The 22,756-nt window shown below is 41.6% G+C and overlaps 1 long non-coding RNA gene across 8 annotated transcripts in view; it reads left to right on the top strand.

The window, feature by feature from the left end:
- Positions 1-22,756, top strand: part of LOC147339746 (uncharacterized) — a 168,233-nt gene that overhangs the window by 49,378 nt on the left and 96,099 nt on the right. For 4 of the 8 annotated variants that reach the window (XR_015158551.1, XR_015158548.1, XR_015158547.1 and 1 more), the window contains exon 1: positions 22,327-22,472. The exons of 1 other annotated variant lie outside the window; for it this stretch is intronic. This is a non-coding gene — a long non-coding RNA (uncharacterized LOC147339746). Of the gene's footprint in view, positions 1-22,236; positions 22,473-22,756 lie in introns of those variants that run through there. 3 more of the 8 variants (XR_015158549.1, XR_015158553.1, XR_015158550.1) reach the window with 3 other exon arrangements.

Genomic DNA, 22,756 nt, shown 5'->3' on the forward strand with positions numbered 1-22,756 from the left:
CTGGACTTATTTTGGCCTCTAAAGAATATCTGATCCTCTTTACTATTTCTTCAGTTGATATTTGAGTTAGATGAGTTGATATACATGTAGCAACTGTATAAATGGTAAAACTCTATGGTAAGTACCAACTGAGGGAGTACTGCGGGTCCTTGGGAAGAAATTTATGGTTTTATATTAAGACTACATTCTTTTTAATTATTTATTTATTTATTTTCTGCTGTGCTGGGTCTTCATTGCTGTGTAGGTTTTTCTCTAGTTGCGGCGAGTGGGGGCTGCCCTCTACTTGTGGCGTTCAAGGTCATGTGGTGGCTTCTCTCGTTTCAGAGCACAGCTCTAGGGCACTCAGTGAGTCTTCAGTAGTTGCAGCACGTGGGTTCAGTATTTGCAGCTCGTGGGCTTTAGAGCACAGGCTCAATAGTTGTGGTGCACGTGCTTAGTTGCTCTGCGGCATGTGGAATCTTCCCGAACCCAGAATTGAACTCATGTCTCCTGAATTGGCAGGTGGATTCTTAACAACTGGACCACCAAGGAAGCCCTAAGATTATATTCCAAATGTATTAATAATGGACATATTTCCCCCACTTGAGAGAAATGTCATCCTCCTCATATTGATTAGAGACCACGTGAAGCAGAGATGAGTCACTCCACCTAAAGGCCTCTTTGACCAACCCACCAGCCATGTGAGGTCTACAGAGCAGTGGCCCAGCTTGAGCCCTTCTCAAAATACTGAACTATAGAATCATGAGCTAATAAAAGATTTGCTTTTAAGCCACTACATTTTGAGGTGTTTTATTATGTAACATAGATGGACTGGTACACGTCCAAGAAATTTTATATTCCTAGCAAGAAAGAGAAGGCTAAAAGGTTTTGTGAGATATTTTCAAGGACTAGGGAAGAAAATGGCCTCCATCACTTCCTACCGCATTCTGTTGGCCAGAACTTAGTCATGTAACCCCATTTAACTGAAAAGGAGGATGGGAAATGTAGTCTTCCTCCACGCCCAGGAATAAGATATAGCATATTATCTACCATAGCTGTCCATTGTTTTCCCTCCCACTTTCCCTCTGGTGGATAGAACACCTTCTTGGTTCTCTTCCTGTAAGTGGCACGGTGCTGTAGCACTGGACTCACAAGCTCATTTCTTGACTGATGCATCTGACTTGAATTAATTTCAAATATGTATTTGGCTGTGCCAGGTCTTAGCTGTGGCATTAGGCACTGGACCACCAGGGAAGTCTCACTTATATTAATTTCAAAGCCACATCAGGTTAGTGTTGAAAACTCTCCCCCCAAATCAGACTTGACATTTTGACAGTTCAGACCTGGCACTTTCCAGTGGTTGGTATCAGGAAATACAAACAGAAGCAGAACTATATGGAATTCCTCCCCACACAAAACAAAGCTGCCATCTTACTAGTGATTATAACATTAAGTCACCCCTTAACTTTGTGCCCACTTTCCTCACAACCTTAAGATAGTATATCTTACGTTTTGTAGGAAGAGAAGATTTCATTTTATTTGCCAAAGTAACTTACATACAGACACATTTCCAGTGAACTGTTTTCTATTTTTAATTCTGAAGAAAACAATGAATAGGAAACATACTGGAAAGCTCAAGTCAACATATGATGAGAAAGATTTTGAAGGAGGCCAGTTGAAGATTCAAATTGGAGGCTTGCTCCCTGTGCTGTGAAGTTCCAAGGTGGGTAACTGAAAGCCCTCTTGCTGTCACATTTCATGATTTCTCCATAACTATGGCAACTTATTATTGCATTAAAACAGTGATAGAAAAAGTAAATCCTTTTTCTTGATACTGGGCTCCTGCCCATCTTGTTCCCATAGCACGGTCACTGGTATAAAGTTGAGATGAGGGGAGAGAATTAGCTCTGGAAAACAAAGTCTATGGATACACTGTTGTTGTTGTTGTGTAGTCACTAAATCGTGTCCGACTCTTTGTGACCCCATGGACTATAGCCTGCCAAGCTCCTCTGTCCATGGGATTCTCCAGGCAAGAATACTGGAGTGGATTGCCATTTCCTTCTCCAGGGGATCTTCTTGATGCAGGGATCAAACCCACATCGCCTGCATTGGCAGGTGGGTTCTTTACCACTGAGCCACCAGGGAAGCCCCTATGGATACATAGAAAGTGGCTAATATTAGCATCTTTTCCTAGCAACATACCTTGGGCAGGAAGGATGAAAGTGATTTCTGCTAGAAACCAGCTTGATTCTATTTCATTCACTTGTAATGAAGAGGCATCGTTTAAAAGAGAACTGAAAGGGAAAAAATGTGGTAAAGTGATAGAAAGACTAAGCCTAAAAGGAACTTTCTGAGGTTTAGCCAATTTCCCTAGCTCAAGTCAGTCAGTTTGGTTCAATTCCATTCAATAAAATCAACAAACATTCACCAAGTGTCTGGAATGTATCAACCGCGGAGATGCAGTAAGATTCAGTCTGCCATCAGATATCTCAGTCCTTGTGTGAAGAAACTTCACCTGGAGATCTGAGGTGACTTATCTGAGTCCTGCAATTAGTCAGTGGAGAAAGCAGGGCGAACACCCCTGCCTCATGACTCCTGGATCAGCAATCAGCCACATAGACATTTTTTGTCCTATGCTAGATCAGAAATAAGCAACAAAGAACTCAGCCAAGTGCTCACATACTTCATTTATGCAATCTTCAGAAGTCAGCAGAATGATCTTTGAGGTACTAAATGTGAGAAGTGAGATTTTATAAGAAGGGGTGGTGGGAGAAAGACAAAGGAAATAATGATGCCTTAGAAAATGTTGGTGTTTTAGACACTGGAGTCAATTGCAGCTGATAATCGCTGAATTTCCTGGCTTGAGAGGAATTGTGGGTCTCAGTAATAGTAATAGTAATGATATCAGTGGGGCTTTCCGGGTGGCTCAGTGGCAAAGAATCTGCCTGCTAATGCAGGAGACACGAGGGCGATCCCTGGGTCGGGAAAATCCCTGGAGAAGGAAATGGCAGCTCACTCCAGTATTCTTGTCTGGGGAATCCCACGGAGAGAAGAGGCTAGTGGGCTACAGTCCATGAGGTCACAAAAGTCAGACACAACTGAGAGGCTGAGAATAATACTTTCTGAGTGCTTACTAGGTTCCAGTGACTCCCCTAAGGTGGCCTGCTTTTTTAAGTTTTATTTTTGACTCTATTGGGTCTTGGTTGTAGCAGGTGGAGTCTTTGTTGTGGCATGAGGGTTTCTCTCTAGTTGTGACATGTGGGCTCAGTAGTTGTGCTGCGTGGGTTTAGTTGCCCCACAGCATGTGGGATCTTAGTTCCCTGACCAGGGATTGAACCCATGCTCCCTGCAGTGGAAGGCGGGTTCCTAACCACTGGACCACCAGGGAAGTCTTTAAGATAGGATACCTGAAATAACTCATTTAAGTCTAATACTTATGATGTAAGTATAATATTATAATTATCTCCATGTAATCATTAGCTCTTGTCACATGTAATACTGTGTAACAGTGTTCCCCCGAACTCAGTGGTTTATAACAACCATTAAGGCTCTTGAGGTTCTGGGGCAGCTGGTGGTTCTGCTGAGCCTGGCTGGGCTCGCTCCCTCATCCACAGTTGGCCATAGGTCCCCTGGCAGTAGATCTAGGATGGCCTCAGTTGGGTTGACCCCACTACGTGGCGAGCCTCCTCCATGTCTCTCATGTCCCTTGTGCATGCTAACTCAGGCTTATTTCCATGGTGGAGGCAGAGGTGCATGAGCGAGTAACAGGACAATAATAAATGCACAAGCACTTTTTAAACCTGCTTGTATTTTGCTATCTTGAAGTCAGGGGAAGAACTGGGACCATCATTGCAAACATCTACCACAGAGGTTAAGTAACTTTTCTTTTAGTAGGGACATGAGTTAGCCTGTGTGTAATAGAGATGTGAAACAATGGTGGATTGTTACTTGTCCAGAGATAGGCAGCCCGGACTTGTGTGTTTGGTGACTCCAACAAGGCCTCCAGGTTCCTGGGATGTTTTCATCTGGTTTCTCTGCCTTTCCCCCAAGTGGTGGCCTCATGAATATGGTCTGAGGCTGGTCATCACTTCAACTGAAGTAAAGATGGTTCTCAGGAGGGAATAAAAGGATGCTTCCCCTCCCCTTAATAATGTGAATAGAAATCTCAGGATTGCCACCCATGGTAATTTGAACTAGGTCGTGTGGATCAATCTCACAACTAAACAAGCTGTATATGGTGATGGTTAGTCTCTCAGTTGTGCCCGAATCTTTGCAACCCCATGGACTGCAGCTTATCAGTCTCCTCTGTCCATGGAATTCTCCAAGCAAGAATACTGGAGTGGGTTGCCATTTTATTCCTCAGGGGATCTTCCTGACTCAGGGATCAAACCCATGTCTCCTGCATTGGCAGGCGGATTCTTTACCTCTGAGCCACCAGGGAAGCCCCAAACAAACTGTATGGATTATTCTCAAAATCTTGGAAGCATTCAGAAGCTAGTACGATACTAAGCAGTTATTGGTCTGACATCCCAGGGAGGCTGTGAACTCGGAGAAAAGGAGCAAAGCCTTTGCCCTCGGGGATGCTTACTTGTCCTTTAGATGACCCCAAGGGACTGGGACAAAAATCTGAATCCTCTTCAGCCTGAACCTCAGAAGATTGTCTCCTAGAAGTAAAAATAAACTGGAAGTAAACTCACCCTTCCCTCATCTGAAACACAGTTTTGCAAAAATATGATTTTCCCTCAGCAAAATCTCAGATCTAAAACACTAATCCCAGGTCCCTAGCAGAGATCCATAAAACTAAGAAAACGTCACCTAAATCTTCAGTTTGTTGGAGAACACTGAAAAAATTTTAATTGGCAGGGAACTGGAAAATATAAAAAGTGATATAACAATTTTGTAAAAGAGCCAAATAGAAATTCTAGATCTGAGAAAGATGACTTTTGAAAGTAACATTAACGGCAGATTGAGAATAAGCTACAAGAAATAGTCCTAAAATGAAGCACAGAAAGCCAAAAAGTGAAACTCAGAAAAGGAGAGACAGAAGGTAGTGGTAAAACGTAATATATTTTTTAATTGGCATCTCAGAAACAGAGGGGAGAGAGAGAGATAGGGAGAGAAGCAATTTTGAAATGATGAAGGATCAGAAACCTTGAGAAATCATGAAAGACATCAATACACAGAAGCCCATTGAATCTCAAGCTGGATTAAAAACTCCATGTATAAACACATTAAACTGAAAACAGAATTAATAAATCATATCACTTTTGTTCTCGTTGTCCAGGTCTTGATTATGTAGCTACAACTCTCTGTGGGAAAAGCCAAAAAATGTGGTTTTTATTCCATTGTTTCTTCAGAGCTATATGCCGCCATGGACACTGAGAGTTTATTACCATAAGAGGGAAGAGAAGCGTCAACATTGACCCTGACATAGTTCTTAGGTCACACAGCTCAGAAGTGGCAGGTTAGGTATTTGTTTCCGCATGGCCAGGCTCCACAGCCTCTGCTCTCAGAAAGTATGCAGAAGGCATAGGTCTGCAACCTTTGGCCACAGGTCAACATAATGTATTAATTAAGCAAATTAATTAAAAGCACACTGAAGACATGATAACCAGACCAGGATCATGCTAGTGAAGAGCTTATTCTTCTCAAACGTTTCAGTGTTGTTCATATTCATTAAGGATTTGCTGCCCATAATACAAGGTCCACAAGTGCACAATAGGCTACAAATACACCAACTCCAAGAGAGTTAGATTGGCGTTGGTAACTTTAGGCATCTGATTAGTGTTGATGAGTGAAGGGAGAAGGTTTTGGTCTCTTCACAAGTTAATTCTTTGGGTCTTAAAATGAGTCTCAAGAATGAAAGTAGGAGAAGAGGTGAAAAGTTGGCTTTTGTCTTTCAGTGTCCAAAATCAATTTTTTCAAATGTGGAAACCCCATGTGATCTTAGGTATATACTAAATAGAGTTGTCTGTTTTGTTAAGAAGATGTAAGTTAGGGCCCTTAGCAGACTATAGGTGCTTGGGCCAAATTCTTCCTGCCATCTGTTTTTTGTTAATAAAGTTTTATTGGTACACAATCACATCCATTTATTTATCTATTTCCTGTGACTGTGATTGCACTTCTGTGAGAGAATTTGAGTAATTGTGAACAGAAAGCAATGTGATTTGCAAAGCCTAAAATACTAACCATCAGGCCCTTTTCAGAAACAATCGGCTGATCCCTGTTCTAAGCCAATGAGAGTTTCATGCAGCTGGGCAAAGATAAATTCACTTTCATCCTCATCCTTATTTTGAAGGAACATCTAGGCTCTTTATCTCCTCTCAGCCTTCCTTAGTTTCAGGTGAGAGATTTTGGACTGTGTGAAACCTCCTTATGTTAAGTGAACCCCAAGAGTTGAACTTGACAATTTTGGATATGGTTTTTAATAAGCATGCATTTAATAAATTATCAATCTGTGCTCTGGGGAATTTTAAAAGCTGAATTAAATCATTTTCAAAATTTATTTGGTCAAGCAGCTTGATAAGTGTAGGCAAAATAAACCTTCCCATGCAACAAGAAGTCAGTCCCCTAACCCCTAAAATGTCTCTTTAGTATACAAATTTCTCCAAAGAAGTTTTTCTCAACAATGTGTGATTGAAAACCAAAGACATGTTTTTCTAAGGTCAGACCATAAGGAATCATAAAATCAATATTTCTAACATTTATGGATTTGCTCTCATTAGTTTTTGGCAATACACAACTTCTTGATTTTTGAAAGTGGTACAAAACGGTGCAGAAAGCTTCTGGAACATGAATAAAAATGTATATATATATATATTTTATAATTTTAGTGTAAACAAATTCCAAGCATATGGATTACATTTCCTTTTAAAAATAAAGATTTTAACATTTAATGGGAAAAACGATTTGCAAAATATGCTTTGGATTTTGCCAAAACCGAATCACTCAAAATGTACAATTAACTCTAAACGAAACCAAATTCAACTGTCTTTGCTTTAAATGACTAAAAAAGACAGCTCCCATTGTTGCTCGTGCCTCAGAGTTCCCAGGTCAAGAAAGGGAAGTCGGATATGCTGTCAGCTAGGCAATGTTCTTCGTAATGTCTGCCTCAGAGTGTAGTTGAGCAGGAGAGTGTTTCCCAGGGGAATATGTGTGACCTTTTCAAGTGTAAATCGATTTTGACTAGTTACAATGTTTAAGAGGAATTATAGAGAGGAACTGACGTGTTTCCTGGTAAGGAATCAAGTTGTTAATTTTCACCATCTATGAAGTTCTCATTGTTGTCCTGAGAACTGAATAATCTAACAAAAGTCTTCTACATTTTGATGACTTTTTGCATTTGTAATGAGAGCAGTGGAGTGGTCATAAATGTACCATTAAAAAATGCTTTAGGTTTTTCTCTTAGATCACAATTATTTGCAGAAACAAACATAGCTGTTTGCAATCCAAATGGGACTGACTGACTAATTGTTAGGCTAATACACCAAGGAGTACTTTGCTATTTGCTATTTCTGGTTAGATTCAGTTGCAGGAATCAAGCTGTCTAGGGAGAGGCAAAAACCAAAACTGGGAGCCAGCACTGCTGAGAACTCATCTGTCTATCAGTCTCTACTCTGAAATAATGGGCTTCCCTAGTGGCTCAGTGGTAAAGAACACGCCTGCCAATGCAGGAGATGTGGGTTTGATCCCTGCATCAAGATGATCCCCTGGAGAAGGAAATGGCAACCCACTCCAGTATTCTTGCCTGTAGAATCCCATGGACAGAGGAGCCTGGCAGGATTGCAAAGAGTCGGACACAACGTAGTGACTAAACAGTAACACTCTAAAATAATACAAGTACCTCCTTTGAGGAAACAGAAAATTATGAATGAGGAGTGGGTTTGGAATATGCAAGTAGTTCTTATGAGAATTTAAATTTTAAATGGAACTTACCATCTACAAGCTATTTGCAGAGTTGACAGTGGTAATAAAATTGAGGAATATGAGATAATGATACAAATACATTCTTAGTTCTGGACAGAATGGGAGAAAACATAGGGGCACTATTTAAATATTGAAATCTAGGAGCATAATTAGAACAGAGGCAAAACCACTCTATACGCTAAAGAATAAACACTATAAATAAATACAAATGTGAAAGAGAGGAGGAAAGTGATCAGAAAATAAAAAGAGGGAAAGAAATGAACCCTCTACTGGCTTCCCTTCCAGCCTCGTGTAACATATTAAAGCATTCATTTTCTTGTCCCACAGAATTTTGCATTTTTCAAAGAACTATCCAGTCAGAGGAATTTTACATTTTCATATCCATTTCTTCAACTCTTTGATGCAACAGAAAGGGCACCATAGCAAAAGGAAACATGGCAATCTGACATCTCAAAGGTCAACTTCTTTCATGTCTCAGAAACATATTCTTACTATATTGGGACTTCTAGAGCTCGGTGTGAGTAACAATTCTTCATGCTATACATCCATTTTTTAAATTGCACGTTTCTTCCAAACATCACTAAGTTCGTTAATATTTAGGTTTGCCAGTTTCAGTTTCCAGCGAAACTGATCTAAATGTGAAACCTACACTGTTGATAGAGCAGCTGGGCTGCAAGAGGCAATAATCACCAGCCTTCCCCGTGAACCAAACGCTCTTGCAGTTCAAGAGACTGGTCCCAGCGGTCACATCATTATTTCCTGAGTTGCCCATTATGTGGTTAGCATTTACATAAATATTAGGTCCGCACAGTCCCTTCCCTGTGGCTTTTCCAGAAGGACTGCATTCCTGTATATTTATTAGCCATTTTCAAAGCTTCTTGTTGTTCTAACTTGCAGAAAGGAGAAAGTCAGAAATATAAAGAAGTCTTAGATTTGTGTAAATCAGGACTGTGTTCTTATAATTTTGTGAAGATTTAGTAAGTACAGGCATAACTGTACTCTGGAAGGCAAGAGTAGCCTTCTCTATTATTCTTTCTGGAATATATCCATGGGTCCTTCCCATCTCTCTGGTCATTATACACTTCTTCCTCTCTGCCTTTATTTTTAGGCATTACTTTCCCTCCTGATATTATACCACACAGAACTCTTTGTCACCTTCCATCGAAGTCCTTGGTCTCTTGAAATTTGCCTCTTTAAACTTCTATCTTGGTTCCCCCCCCCCAAATTCATTGTATCATGTCTAGCTCATTTCCTTTGCCTGGCTTACTCCTCCATTTCTGGTGCTTTGTGGTGGCATCAATGCAAGGTTCACAAAATTGTTTCCATTTCCTCTTTGCATTGAGTGACCCATGAGATGATGTTGACATGATGGATTGGGAGCTGGGGTGACGTTTGTCCTGTCCAGGCCGGCCTTCTGAATGGCCTGCAATATCCTCCCCTTCATCTTCCCTTGATGGATTGGCCAGTTGGAATTCAGCAGTGTGATCTCTGAGGCTGTAGGGGTTGGTGGAACCCCCAGATAGAAGGAGCCTGGTTGAAAGAGAAAGGCATGGGACAACCATGTGGTGGAGGGCATCCACCTTGGGCTTTGTGTCTGCACAAACACTTCTCTTGTGTTAAGCCACTGAGATTTTGAGCTGATTGTCACAGCAGTTTGCTAGTGTGATTCTTATAGTGATCTTGTATAGGATCTTCAAGATTCAGCTCAGTCATCACCCCCTCTATGGAATCTTTCTTCTGTGGACTTCTAGGGCACCTTAATTTGCTATAAGGGTACAGAATTTCTTTAGTTGTACGAGTTGCAACTAATGTTTTACCTCTGGCTCTCTTTCTTAAAAACAGCAACTTTATACTCTAGTGCCCACTGTAGTGCATGGCCCAGAGCAGAAAGATGCTCAAAAAATCTCATAGACATTACCTCTCCTTGAAAAGAAGGCATCATGAATGGGAGAATTTCAAACATGGTAGTCTGGAGGATGGAGTGGGGTTGGTGGTAATGAATGGGTGGGGACGCAACCATGCGTCCTTCAATGTTATCACCTACTGTGTTTATTACACAAGAAGTGCTTTGTCATCATCCACTTTCTTGTGTAAAGTAAGGCAAGGTTACATGATATAATGATGGTGCTTACATAGTCATTCATTCAAGTATCTGTCCTTGTCTAAGCACTGTTCTGGGTACTAGGGGAAAGAGGTAAGTATGACAGATCTGGTCCCTGCCTTCACAAGTCTATTTTCTGAACCATTAGCATCATGATATCATTTCTGATACGTATCTTTCCTTTGTGTGAATCATAGGGATTTGATGAGTTTATGAATCAGAGACTATCCCCTTTGGGCAAAGCACAGAGACCAGGTAAACAGTAGAAGCCACTGGAATTCTAGATACTATAAACAAGGTATCCATATAATTGCTCATATCCTAGCTTCTACTGTTCATTTATAAGGGCTTCATTATCTGATTACTGAGGTCGCATATGACTTATAATTTAGTTTTTCCATTTGGATTTTTTTCTTCAATATTTGAGAGCTCCTTGAGGATGGAGACTAAGTCTTTAATTCAGTTCAACAAACATTTATTGAACACAATGATCTATTTACTTACTTTGGGAAAAAAAGATTGCAGATTCTTTGAAATTCATTTTATACTACTTACAAATAATCCCTTTCAAGTACTGAGCTTTCTTTGAAGCATTTACTGTTCAAGCCTTCTTTTTTTGCTGCAAAAGATTTTACTTTTCCTAGATTTCTTTTTTCCCATCTTCTGTGCTTATTTACCCAACATTCCGTGTCCATATTAAAAAAAAAAATTCTATCACTGAATTAGTAGATTAAATCAGATTTTGAATGTCCAAGGGAAATTCTCTGTATAAAGGAGGCAATCATTTAATTATTCATATTTTTCCAAAGCAGAACTTAGAAAAAGGATGAAAATAGTATGTTTACTTTCAGTTTCAGTTCATTTCATTTTTTCAATGTAGGACTTTTCAGAAGAAGGTTTCTTATGCTAACCTGACAGCCAATCCTTAACTTGATGCACTTTTGGTGGAAAGAGCAATTCAAAATGTGTCACAGTTACTCAGGAGCATGGTCTGCAGTGCTTCAGGGAGAGAGTTGGCACCCATCTTAGGAGGAGGAGTTGGGAAGTCAAAGGAAGGGAAGGGAAAAGTAGGAAGAGGCTACCAGAAGGAAAAAGAGCTCAGAGACTCATATTGACACTGCCCTGAATATATAGGAAATGGAGTTGCCAGATTTAGCCAAGGAACAATCAGAAAACACCAAAAAAAAAAAAAAAAAAAAAACCCCAACCCAAATTATAACAAAAAACAAGATACCCAGTTAAACTTGAATTTCAATAAACAACAAGTAATTTCTTAGTATATTTCAATTGCTCAGTCATGTCCGACTCTTTGCAACCCTATGGACTGCAGCACACCAGGCTTCCCCGTCCATCACCAACTCCCGGAGCTTGCTCAAACTCATGTCCATCAAGTCAGTGATGCCATCCCACCACCTCATCCTCTGCCGTCCCCTTCTCCTCCCCACTTCAAGCTTTCCAACATCAGGGTCTTTTCAAATGAGTCAGTTCGTCGCATCAGGTGGCCAAAGTATTGGAGCTTCAGCTTCAGCATCAGTCCTTCCAGTGAATATTCAGGACTGATTTCCTTTAGGATGGACTGGTTGGATCTCCTTGCAGTCCAGGGGACTCTCAAGAATCTTCTCCAACACCACAGTTCAAAAGCATCAATTCTTCGGCCCTCAGCTTTCTTTATAGTCCAGCTCTCACATCCATACATGACTACTGGAAAAACCAAAGCTTTGACTAGACAGGCCTTTGTTGGCAAAGTAATGTCTCTGCTTTTCAATATGCTGTCTAGTTTGGTCATAGCTTTTCTTCCAAAGAGCAAGTGTCTTTTACTTTCATGGCTGCAGTCACCATCTGCAGTGATTTTGGAGCCCAAGGAATTGAAGTCTGTCACTGTTTCCATTGTTTCCCCATCTATTTGCTATGAGGTGATGGGACCAGATGCCATGATCTTAGTTTTTTGAACGTTGAGTTTTGTGCTAGTGTTTTCACTCTTTCACCTTCATCAAGAGGCTCTTTAGTTTCTCTTCACTTTCTGTCATAATGGTGGTGTCATCTGTGTATCTGAAGTTATTGATATTTCTCCTGGCAATCTTGATTCCAGCTTGTACTTTATCCAGCCCGGCATTTTGCATGATGTACTCTGCATATAAGTCAAATAAGCAAGGTGATAATATACAGCCTTGATGTACTCCTTTCCCAATTTGGAGCCAGTCTGTTGCTCCATGTTGCTTCTTCCCCTGACAGCATTGCTGAGATCCTACCATTGCCTCTAGCCACACTGGCCTGCCTGCTGGTCCCACCCCAGGGCCTTTGTCCATGCCATTGTGCCGTGTTGAGGATACTGTCCACAAGGTCTCTGCTCAAATATGACCTCCTTGAATTTACCACCAGTTTTACCTGACCAATTAGCAATGCCTTGTACAACTTACACAAATGCCTCTTATTATGCTTAATTTTTAAAAGATTTTTATTTACTTTTTGGCTGTGCTGGATCTTCGTTGCTGTGTGGGTTTTTCTCTAGTTACGGCAAGTGGGGGGGCCACTCGGTAGTTGCAGTGTGCAGGCTTCTCCTTCTAGTGGCTTCTCTCGTTGCAGAGCATGGGCTCTAGGCTGCTCGGGCTTCAGTAGTTGCAGCACATGGGCTCAGTGGTTGAGGCTCCTGGGCTCTAGAGCACAGGCTCAATAGTTGTGGTGCATGGGTTTAGTTGCTTCAATGCTTGTGGGATCTTCCCAGACAGGGATTGAACCCACGTCTCCTCCATTAGCAGGCAATTCTTTACCACTGAGTCACCAGGGAAGCCCACTATGCTTAATGTTTTAAAATTTTTATTGAAATACAGTTGATTTACACAGTGGTATTAGTTTCATGTGTACTGCAAAGTGATTCACACATATTCATATATATATATATATGTTTTTTTGTTTTACATTCTCTTCCATTATTACAAGACATTGAGTACAGTTCCCTGTATTATACAATAAGTCCTTGTTGTTTGTCTATTTTATATATAGTAGTGTGTATCTGTTAATCCCAAAGTTCTAATGTATCCCCCCTTTGAGTAACCATGTTTGTTTTCTATACCTGTGAGTCTATTTTTGTTTTGTACATAAGTTCATTTGTATAATTTTTTAGATTCCATATATAAGTGATATCATATGGTATTGTCTTTTTCTGACTTATTTTACTTAGTATGATAATCTCTAGGTCCATCCATGTTGCTTCACATGGCATTATTTCATTCTTTTTTATGGTTGAGTAATATTCCACTCACCTCTTGATTGATGTTGAGGTTGCTTCCATGTCTTGACTGTTTTGAATAGTGCTGCTATGAACACTGGGGTGCATGTATCTTTTTCAATTATCATTTTCTCTGGATATATGCTCAGGACTGGGATGGCTGTATAATATGCTAGCTCTATTATCAGTTCTTTTAAGAAATCTCCATACTGTTCTCCACAGTGACTGCACCAAGTTACATTCCCACCAACAGTGTAGGAGGATTCCCTTTTCTCTACATCCTTTCCATCCATCATTTGTTATTAGTAGACTTTTTGATGTTGGCTATTCTGACTAGTGTGAGGCGATATCTCACTGTAGTTTTGATTTGTATTTCTCTAATAAAGCTAGTGGAGGTGATGGAATAATCGTTGAGCTATTTCAAATCCTGAAAGATGATGCTGTGAAAGTGATGCACTCAATATGCCAGCAAATTTGGAAAACTCAGCAGTAGCCACAGGACTGGAAAAGGTCAGTTTTCATTCCAATCCCAAAGAAAGGCAATGCCAAAGAATGCTCAAACTACCACACAACTACACTCATCTGACATGCTAGTAAAGTAATGCTCAAAATTCTCCAAGCCAGGCTTCAGCAATACATGAACCGCGAACTTCCTGAGGTTCAAGCTGGTTTTAGAAAAGGCAGAGGAACCAGAGATCAAATTGCCAACATCAGCTGGATCATCGAAAAAGCAAGAGAGTTCCAGAAAAAGATCTATTTTTGCTTTATGGACTATGCCAAAGCCTTTGACTGTGTGGATCACAATAAACTGTGGAAAATTCTGAAAGAGATGGGAATACCAGACCACCTGACCTGCCTCTTGAGAAACCTGTATGCAGATCATGAAGAACAGTTAGAACTGGACACAGAACAATAGACTGGTTCCAAATAGGAAAAGGAGTACATCAAGGCTGTATATTGTCACCCTGCTTATTTAACTTGTATGCAGGGTATATCATGAGAAACGCTGGGCTCGAGGAAGCACAAGCTGGAATCAAGATTGCTGGAGAAATATCAATAACCTCATATATGCAGATGACACCACCCTTATGGCAGGAAGTGAAGAAGAACTAAAGAGCCTCTTGATGAAAGTGAAAGAAGAGAGTGAAAAAGTTGGCTTAAAGTTCAACATTCAGAAAACGAAGATCATGGCATCCAGTCCCATCACTTCATGGCAAATAGATGGGGATGCAGTGGAAACAGTGGCTGACTTTATTTTTTGGGGCTCCAAAATCACTGCAGATGGTGACTGCAGCCATGAAATTAAAAGACACTTACTCCTTGGAAGGAAAGTTATGACCAACCTAGATAGCATAATCAAAAACAGAGACATTACTTTGCCAACAAAGGTCCATCTAGTCAAGGCTATTGTTTTTCCAGTGGTCATGTATGGATGTGAGAGTTGGACTATAAAGAAAGCTGAGGGCCAAAGAATTGATGCTTTTGAACTGTGGTGTTGGAGAAGACTCTTGAGAGTCCCTTGGATTGCAAGGAGATCCAATCAGTCCATCCTAAAGGAGATAGTCCTGGGTATTCATTGGAAGGACTGATGTTGAAGCTGAAACTCGAATACTTTGGCCATCTGATGTGAAGAGCTGACTCATTTAAAAAGACCCTGATACTGGGAAAGATTGAGCGCAGGAGGAGAAGGGGACAACAGAGGATGAGATGGTTGCATGGCATCATTGACTCAATGGACATGGGTTTGGGTGAAGTCCGGGAGTTGGTGATCGACAGGGAGGCCTGGCATGCTGCAGTTCATGGGGTTGCAAAGAGTTGGACATGACTGAGCGACTGAACTGAACTGAATAATTAGCAATGCTGAACATCTTTTCATGTGCCTTTTAGCCATCTGTTTGTTTTCTTTGGAGAAATGTCTTTTTAGATATTCTGCCCAGTTTTTGATTGTTTTTTTTTTTTATATTCACCTATATAAGCTGTTTGTATATTTTAGAGATTAATCTCTTGTCAGTCACTAGGTTTAATTTTTTATAGCATTCATTACTGTTTCTGTTTCATTTATTTTATCCATTTATTCATTAGATTCATTGATATTCAATATTTCTATACTTATTTTTTTTTACTGAATATATATTTACAGGGTTATATATGTGGCTCTGTCTACATTTTTAGCGCCTAGAAGAGAGCTTGGTACATTATTGAGCCAGGCAGATCAGTAAATATTTATTGAAAGAGTGGCTGGCAATGGACAAAGCTAATTACAGGAATGCTGTAATTAATTTTATATATTTAAGCATTTGTCAGTGCAGTTAGCACTTCTCAGTTATTCTCCATGGTCTCTCTGTATTTTAAGTACACTTGGACAGCATCAGCTCAGTATCATTTGCCACTTAGGAGGAAGGACTATATGTCCCATAGTGTCCCAGTTTATGCCTGTTGTCCCAGTGGGATTATTAATAGCACTCTCATTTTCAAAAACATCCTCATTTGGACAGTAATTTAAATGTGTGCAGGGTACAGATGTGTCTTTTAACAGGTATGGGTGATGAGTCACAGCAGTTGAAACTAAAAAGAGATTGAGTGGGGCCTGGAATTGTCAAGCATGACTTCATGGAAGATTTCAAACTGGCATTGTGCCTGGAAGGATGGCAAGGAAGCAGGAAGGATTATTTGGATGGAGAAAGTCACATGTGCAAAGGGACAAAGACGGGACTGTGTTCCAGGCAAATTGTGATGGAAGGTTTAGGTGAAAGAACATTCAGAGGGAAAACACAGAGGCAGGCTGTAAATAGACGATTCCAAGGCTGTGACTCCGGGCTCCACCCCCTAGGTGAAATGGCTATTTAAGGCATTATTATACTCTTGTCGGTAAACAATCCGACTGCAATGCGGGAGACCACAGTTCGATCCCTGGGTCAGGAAGATCCCCTGGAGAAGGAAATGGCAACCCACTCCAGTATTCTTGCCTGGGAAATCCCATAGACAGAGGAGCCTGGTGGGTTACAGTCCATGGGGTCACAAGAGTCAGACACGACTTAGCGACTAAACCACCACCACATGCTCCCATCATGTAAACACAGATTTTGATGACTTGGTTGGAATGTCTGACACTCACACTGAAAAAACAATTTCTTAAAAACCAATGACTTTTTCAAATCAGCCCCAGATAAGATGGGAGAGAAGATGATACGGGCTTTATATAGGGAAACCTAGGTGTGGCAGAATCGGCTGGTTAATGGCAGCTGTTTCAACAATTAGAATTAAGTTCAGCACAGTGATTTAATTTACTTGAACAAAATCAGGTCTTACATTTCAGCTTCTTAATAGCTTCCACTCTTCCAGCGAGCCAAGAGGGCTTGGCTTTGGTATAAGCTGCTGCCACCTGTGTTTAGTCAACATTAAGACAACAAACCAGGAAGAGAGTGTCTGCTCTTGCACTCTTGAGAAAATAATCAAGTCACTAAGTACTTAGTTCCAAGCAACTGGAAGAAGGTGGGCATGGCTGATTCATCTGTTGAAGTTAGAAATTTTTATTAGTGGGCCAAGTCCTAGTTCCCAACACGGTCAACAACATTTTGAACTTCTTGGCCAACCCAATAAGATACAGAGCTGGCTAAGCACCACAGTTTTGAGCCAGGCTGCCTTGGTTGACTCATGGGTTCAAATTCTGACCCCATCACCTTGGATAATTACTTACCCACTCAATACCTCAGCTTCTTACTTGTAAAATGTGGATGTTGATAACAATAGTACCTTTGAATGGTGGTTGTGAAATGCACATAAATTCATGTAATGTACCTAGCACACAGCTTGTCAGAGGGTACATACTAAATAAATTTCATTTGTTTTTATTATTAACTAAAATGGCCTATTTGGCTTCCCTGGTGGCTAAGTGGTAAAGAATCCACCTGCAGTGCAGGAGGTGCAGGAGACCTGAGTTTGATCCCTGGGTGGGGAAGATCCCCTGGAGAAGGAAATGGCAAGCACTCGAGTATTCTTGCCAGGGAAACCCCATGGACAGAGGAACCAGGCAGCTGCAGCCCATGGGGTTGAAAAAGAGTCAGACATGACTGAGCATGCACGCACAAAATGACCCATGGAGACCCATAGGCTTTGGGGCAAAAGTAACCTGTTTACTGACTTAGAAAAATTGACTCTGTACTTGGATAATTAACCAACCCTTCAGAAAAGAATCCTCTCTAAGATGGTAAACTGTGAAAAGGAGCAGGCTCGTTCAAAGATGATTTTTGGGAAATAGTGTTCTCTGTCTCATAGGCGAAAGCTTAATGTTTCTTCTAAAAACCCACCAACAGAGAAACAAACACAGAAATGAGTCTTGAGGCTTCTGTGGCAAACTTAACTCCGCTGGGTCCTGGGTAATGTACACTGTACATTCCAGGAATGGAGCTGCCTTGGAAATTTATTATGTGTAACATTTAATAAAGGGAAGAGTTGAACAAAACACCCTGGAGACCTGCGTTCTAATTGAGGATCTGCTTTGATGTCTGACTTAGAGCAAGTCACTGGAGCTCTGTCTCTGATTTCCAGCCACTATAAAACAGGATTATGAGCACATTCAGAGCACCCTGAAACCTGGTAAAATAGAAGAGGGGGCTGAAGACCTGAAAATGAGGATGTTTAAGAGAATGGCCAGAAGGTGTGCAGGGTAATACCATTAGCATCAGGAGAGGGGAAGGAGCAGGATGAAGTCCTGGAGGCAGGGCCACCTTCCAGCCTGTTACTTATTGATGCTAGAATGTTCTGAGACTAGAAAGGACCACCTTCTTATCTGCACAGTCAGGTGGTACATATGGGATGTGTGTGTGTATGTGTGTGTGTGTGGGATATATATATGCATACATATACCATCTAGTCCATATCCCATATCCAGGTATATGGACATTGGGGTGTCTTTTGGAAAACTCCCATTGAAATCATACCCATTTGGTTTTGATCAAACTCAAGCCTCTAAAATCAGTGGAGAATGTGGTTGACACCTTCAAGAGGTCTTTGAAATTCACCTGTAAAAAGTTAAGCTACTGGGGGATTTTACAACGATTGGGAAGGACATGACTGTTGGATATAATGATGAGGGGATGTCAACTGCTCAGAGCACTGGTCACATTTCACTGAGAGGGACCTCTTCTATTTGGGGAGAATTGCCATTCCAAAGCAATTGCTGACAAATACTTGGCTTCTCTAGAATTTATATTGGAATTCCTATCTCCTAGCTCTTGGTTAGACCTAAATACCTTGGTTAGCATCATAATTCACCCTAATTTGGCACATTCTGTTGCAGACTCTCAAAGTCATAGTTGTTGTTCAGTCCCTTATTCACATCTCACTCTTTGTGACCCCATGGACTGCAGCATGCTAGGATCCCCTGTCCTTCACATCTCCCGGAGTTTGCTCAAACTTCTGTCCATTGAGTCAGTGATGCCATCCAACCATCTCGTCCTCTGTCAACCCCTTCTCCTCCTGCCCTCAGTCTTTCCCAGCATCAGGGTTTTTTCCCAATGAGTCAGCCTTTCTCATGAGGTGGCCAAAATACTGGAGCTTCAGCTTCAGCATCAGTCCTTCCAATAAATATTCAGGGTTGATTTCCTTTAGGATTGACTGGTTTGATCTCCTTGCAGTCCAAGGGACCCTCAAAAGTCTTCTCCAGCACCACAATTCAAAAGCATCTGTTCTTCAGTGCTCATCCTCAGAACATAGACCAACTCTCACATTTATATATAACTACTAGAAAAAACATAGCTTTGAAAAACTATGGATGGAGGTTCGTGACATTGTACAGGAGGCAGGGATCAAGATCATCCCCAAGGAAAAGAAATGCAAAAAGGCAAAATGGTTGTCTGAGGAGGCCTTACAAATAGCTGTGAATAGAAGAGAAGTGAAAGGCAAAGGAGAAAAGGAAAGATATACCCATTTGAATGCAGAGTTTCAAGAATAGCAAGGAGAGATAAGAAAGCCTTCCTCAGTGATCAGTGCAAAGAAATAGAGGAAAACAATAGAATGGGCAAGTCTAGAGATCTCTTCAAGAAAATTAGAGATACCAAGGGAACATTTCATGCAAAGATGGGCACAATAAAGGACGGAAATGGTATGGACTTAACAGAAGCAGAAGATATTAAGAAGAGGTGGCAAGAATACACAGAAGAACTATACAAAAAAGACCTTCATGACTGAGATAATCATGATGGTGTGATCACCAACCTAGAGCCAGATATCCTGGAATGGAAAGTCAAGTGGGCCTTAGGAAGCATCACTACGAACAAAGCTAATGGAAATGATGGAATTCTAATTGAGCTGTTTCAAATACTAAAAGATGATGCTGTGAAAGTGCTGCACTCAATATGTCAGCAAATTTGGAAAACTCAGCAGTGGCCACAGGACTGGAAAAGGTCAGTTTTCATTCCAATCCCAAAGAAAGGCAATGCCAAAGAATGCTCAAACTACTGCACAATTGCACTCATCTCACAAGCTAGTAAAGTAATACTCAAAATTCTCCAAGCCAGGCTTTACCAGTATGTGAACTGTTGACTTCCAGATGTTCAAGCTGGATTTAGAAAAGGCAGAGGAACCAGAGATCAAATTGCCAACATCTGCTGGATCATCACAAAAGTGACAAGTTCTAGAAAAACATCTATTTCTGCTTTATTGACTATGCCAAAGCCTTTGACTGTGTGGACCACAACAAACTCTGGAAAGTTCTGAAAGAGATGGGAATACCAGACCTCCTGACCTGCCTCTTGAGAAATCTGTGTTCAGGTCGGGAAGCAACAGATAGAACTGAACATGGAACAACAAACTGGTTACAAATAGGGAAAGGAGTACATCAAGGCTGTATATTGTCACCCTGCTTATTTAACTTGTATGCAGAGTACATCATGAGAAACGCTGGGCTGGATGAAGCTCAAACTAGAATCAAGATTGCCAGGAGAAATAACAATAACATCAGATATGCAGACGACACCACCCTTATGGCAGAAAGTGAAGAAGAACTAAAGAGCCTCTAGATGAAAGTGAAAGAGGAGATTGAAAAAACTAGCTTAAAACTCAACATTGAGAAAACGAAGATCATGGCATCTGGTCCCATCACTTCATGGCAAATAGATGGGGAAACAGTGACAAACTTTATTTTTGGGGGCTCTAAAGTCAATGCAGATGGTGACTGCAGCCATGAAATTAAAAGATTCTTGCTCCTTGGAAGAAAAGTTATGACCAAGCATGACAGCATATTAAATAGCAGAGACATTACTTTGCCAACAAAGGTCCATCTAGTCAAGGCAATGGTTTTTTCAGTAGTCATGTATGGATGTGAGAGTTGGACTGTGAAGAAAGCTGAGTGCCGAAGAATTGATGCTTTTGAACTGTGGTGTTGGAGAAGACTCTTGAGAGTCCCTTGGACTGCAAGGAGATCCAATCAGTCCATCCTAAAGGAAATCAGTCCTGAATATTCATTGGAAGGACAGATGCTGAAGCTGAAACTCCAATACTTTGGCCACCTGATGCGACGAACTGACTCATTGGAAAAGACCCTGATGCTGGGAAAGATTGAAGGTGGGAGATGAAGGGGACAACAGAGGATGAGATGGTTGGATGGCATCCCTGACTCAATGGACATTAGTTTGAGTAAACTCCAGGAGTTGGTGATGGACAGGGAGGCCTGGTGTGCTGCAGTCCATGGGGGCACAAAGAGTCAGACACGAGTGAGCGACTGAAATGCAATGAACTGAACTGATACAGACCTTTGTCAGCCAAATGATGTCTCTGCTTTTTAATATGTTGCCTAGGTTTGTCATAGCTTTTCTTCCAAGGAGCAAGTGCCTTTCAATTTTGTTATATGTTTGAAAGTCATAGGTCTCCTCAAATCATATGTGAGTTTAGGGATCAACTGATGTAGAGTTGGAGTAAATAAAAGATGTTCCCATCCCAAGATCTTATGGAGGCAGTCGTTGAAAGTCCCAGGTGGCTCTGAAACCATTAAGTAGAGCTAGAGATGGCAGATCAATGAAGGCAGGGCTGGGCATTTGGTCCTGTTCACAGCAGAAATCCTAGTGCCTAGGACAGTGCACAGAATACAGCAGCACTCCAGAAATACTTGTTGAAAGGATGGTGACCTGAAGGCAGCACTGGGTCAGAGATATGTTATAGCTGTTTAGTGGCGGATGGTGATGTGAAAAGTGTGTGACCTTCAGAAGATATTGTTTTGGAATCACTTAAGAGGGCCCAAGAAGTCAAGCCAGGAGCTTCTTTAGGGTCTCTGCTCTGATCTTTGAGGGGAGGAACGGAGACTGTAAGGCAGAGAAATCATGTGGAGAGGACACTGGGGGACTTCCAAGTTATGGTTCTGGTGTTTGTGAGTGGAGAGTTGCATCCTGAAATCAAGAAATAGAGGGTTTGTTTCCTGTAGAACACAAGAAAGTCTCAGAGTGACCATGGGTGTGGGAGCTGATGGCCATAGCTATCTGATGTATGTGACACTGAGTTCAGTGGAAAAAAACAGAACCCATCTGTATGGTCTGGCCACTCAAGATGGCTGTTTTCCTGCTCTTGGTACATCCCCTGCTCAACCAGCTCCTGCTTCCTCTACACCTACTCACAAGGTTATGGTGCCAAAGAATGGATGCTTTCGAATTGTGCTGGAGAAGACTCTGGAGAGTCCCTTGGACTACAAGGAGATGAAACCAGTCAATCCTAAAGGAAATCAACCCTGAATATTCACTGGAAGGACTGATGCTGAAGCTGAAGCTCCAATACTTTGGCCACCTGATGCAAAGAGCCAACTCATTGGAAAAGACCCTGATGCTGGGAAAGATGGAAGGCAGAAAGAGAAGAGGATGAGCATGTTTGGATAGCACCACCGACTCAATGGACATGAATTTGAGCAAGCTCCGGAAGATGGTGAAGGACAGAGGAGCCTGGTGTGCTTGAGGCGTTCATGAGGTCACAAAGAGTGGGACAGGACTGAGCGGCTGAACAACAACCTGCCCCTTAGGTCAGAACGGCTCCACCTGGTGGTTTATGAAAGGAAAGCACCTGCCCTCAGGATGCTTGAAACCAGCCGCGAGGGGCGTGCCTCAGCGGCTGGTTTCCCTGGTAACGGATCAGCCTTTCTGACATCATTTCCTCCTACAGATGGAGGAGGAGCCTCCTCCTCCCTGGGGTAGTGAATAGTGCTACCGTGTCTGGCGTCTGTGGGGCATGGTGGGGTGCTGCTCCAGGACCTTTCTTCAGGTTTGTAAGATTCCGCCCCCCACCCCCCCACCATCTATTAAACCATTGATGTCCCGGTCGCTGACTCTGGGCTCTTTGGTTGGTCTTGAGGCTGGGCAAGTACAGCGCTTGCTGGCCTGTGGAGTGCAGCCCACCACCAACCAAATCTCCACACAGCAGCAAAGGAGCCTTTCCCCACAATGGCCCAGTTAGACTGGAAACTAGGGAAAGAGGGTGTTTATGAGAAAACAGGCAGAGGACTTCCCCGTTGGGTCACCATCTTGGTTTGGCTACTAAGAGATCAG

Source organism: Bos grunniens, chromosome X, assembly GCF_055505025.1.
Source record: "Bos grunniens cultivar Pamir isolate PY7600 chromosome X, Bosgru_T2T1.0, whole genome shotgun sequence".
Taxonomy (NCBI): domain Eukaryota; kingdom Metazoa; phylum Chordata; class Mammalia; order Artiodactyla; family Bovidae; genus Bos; species Bos grunniens.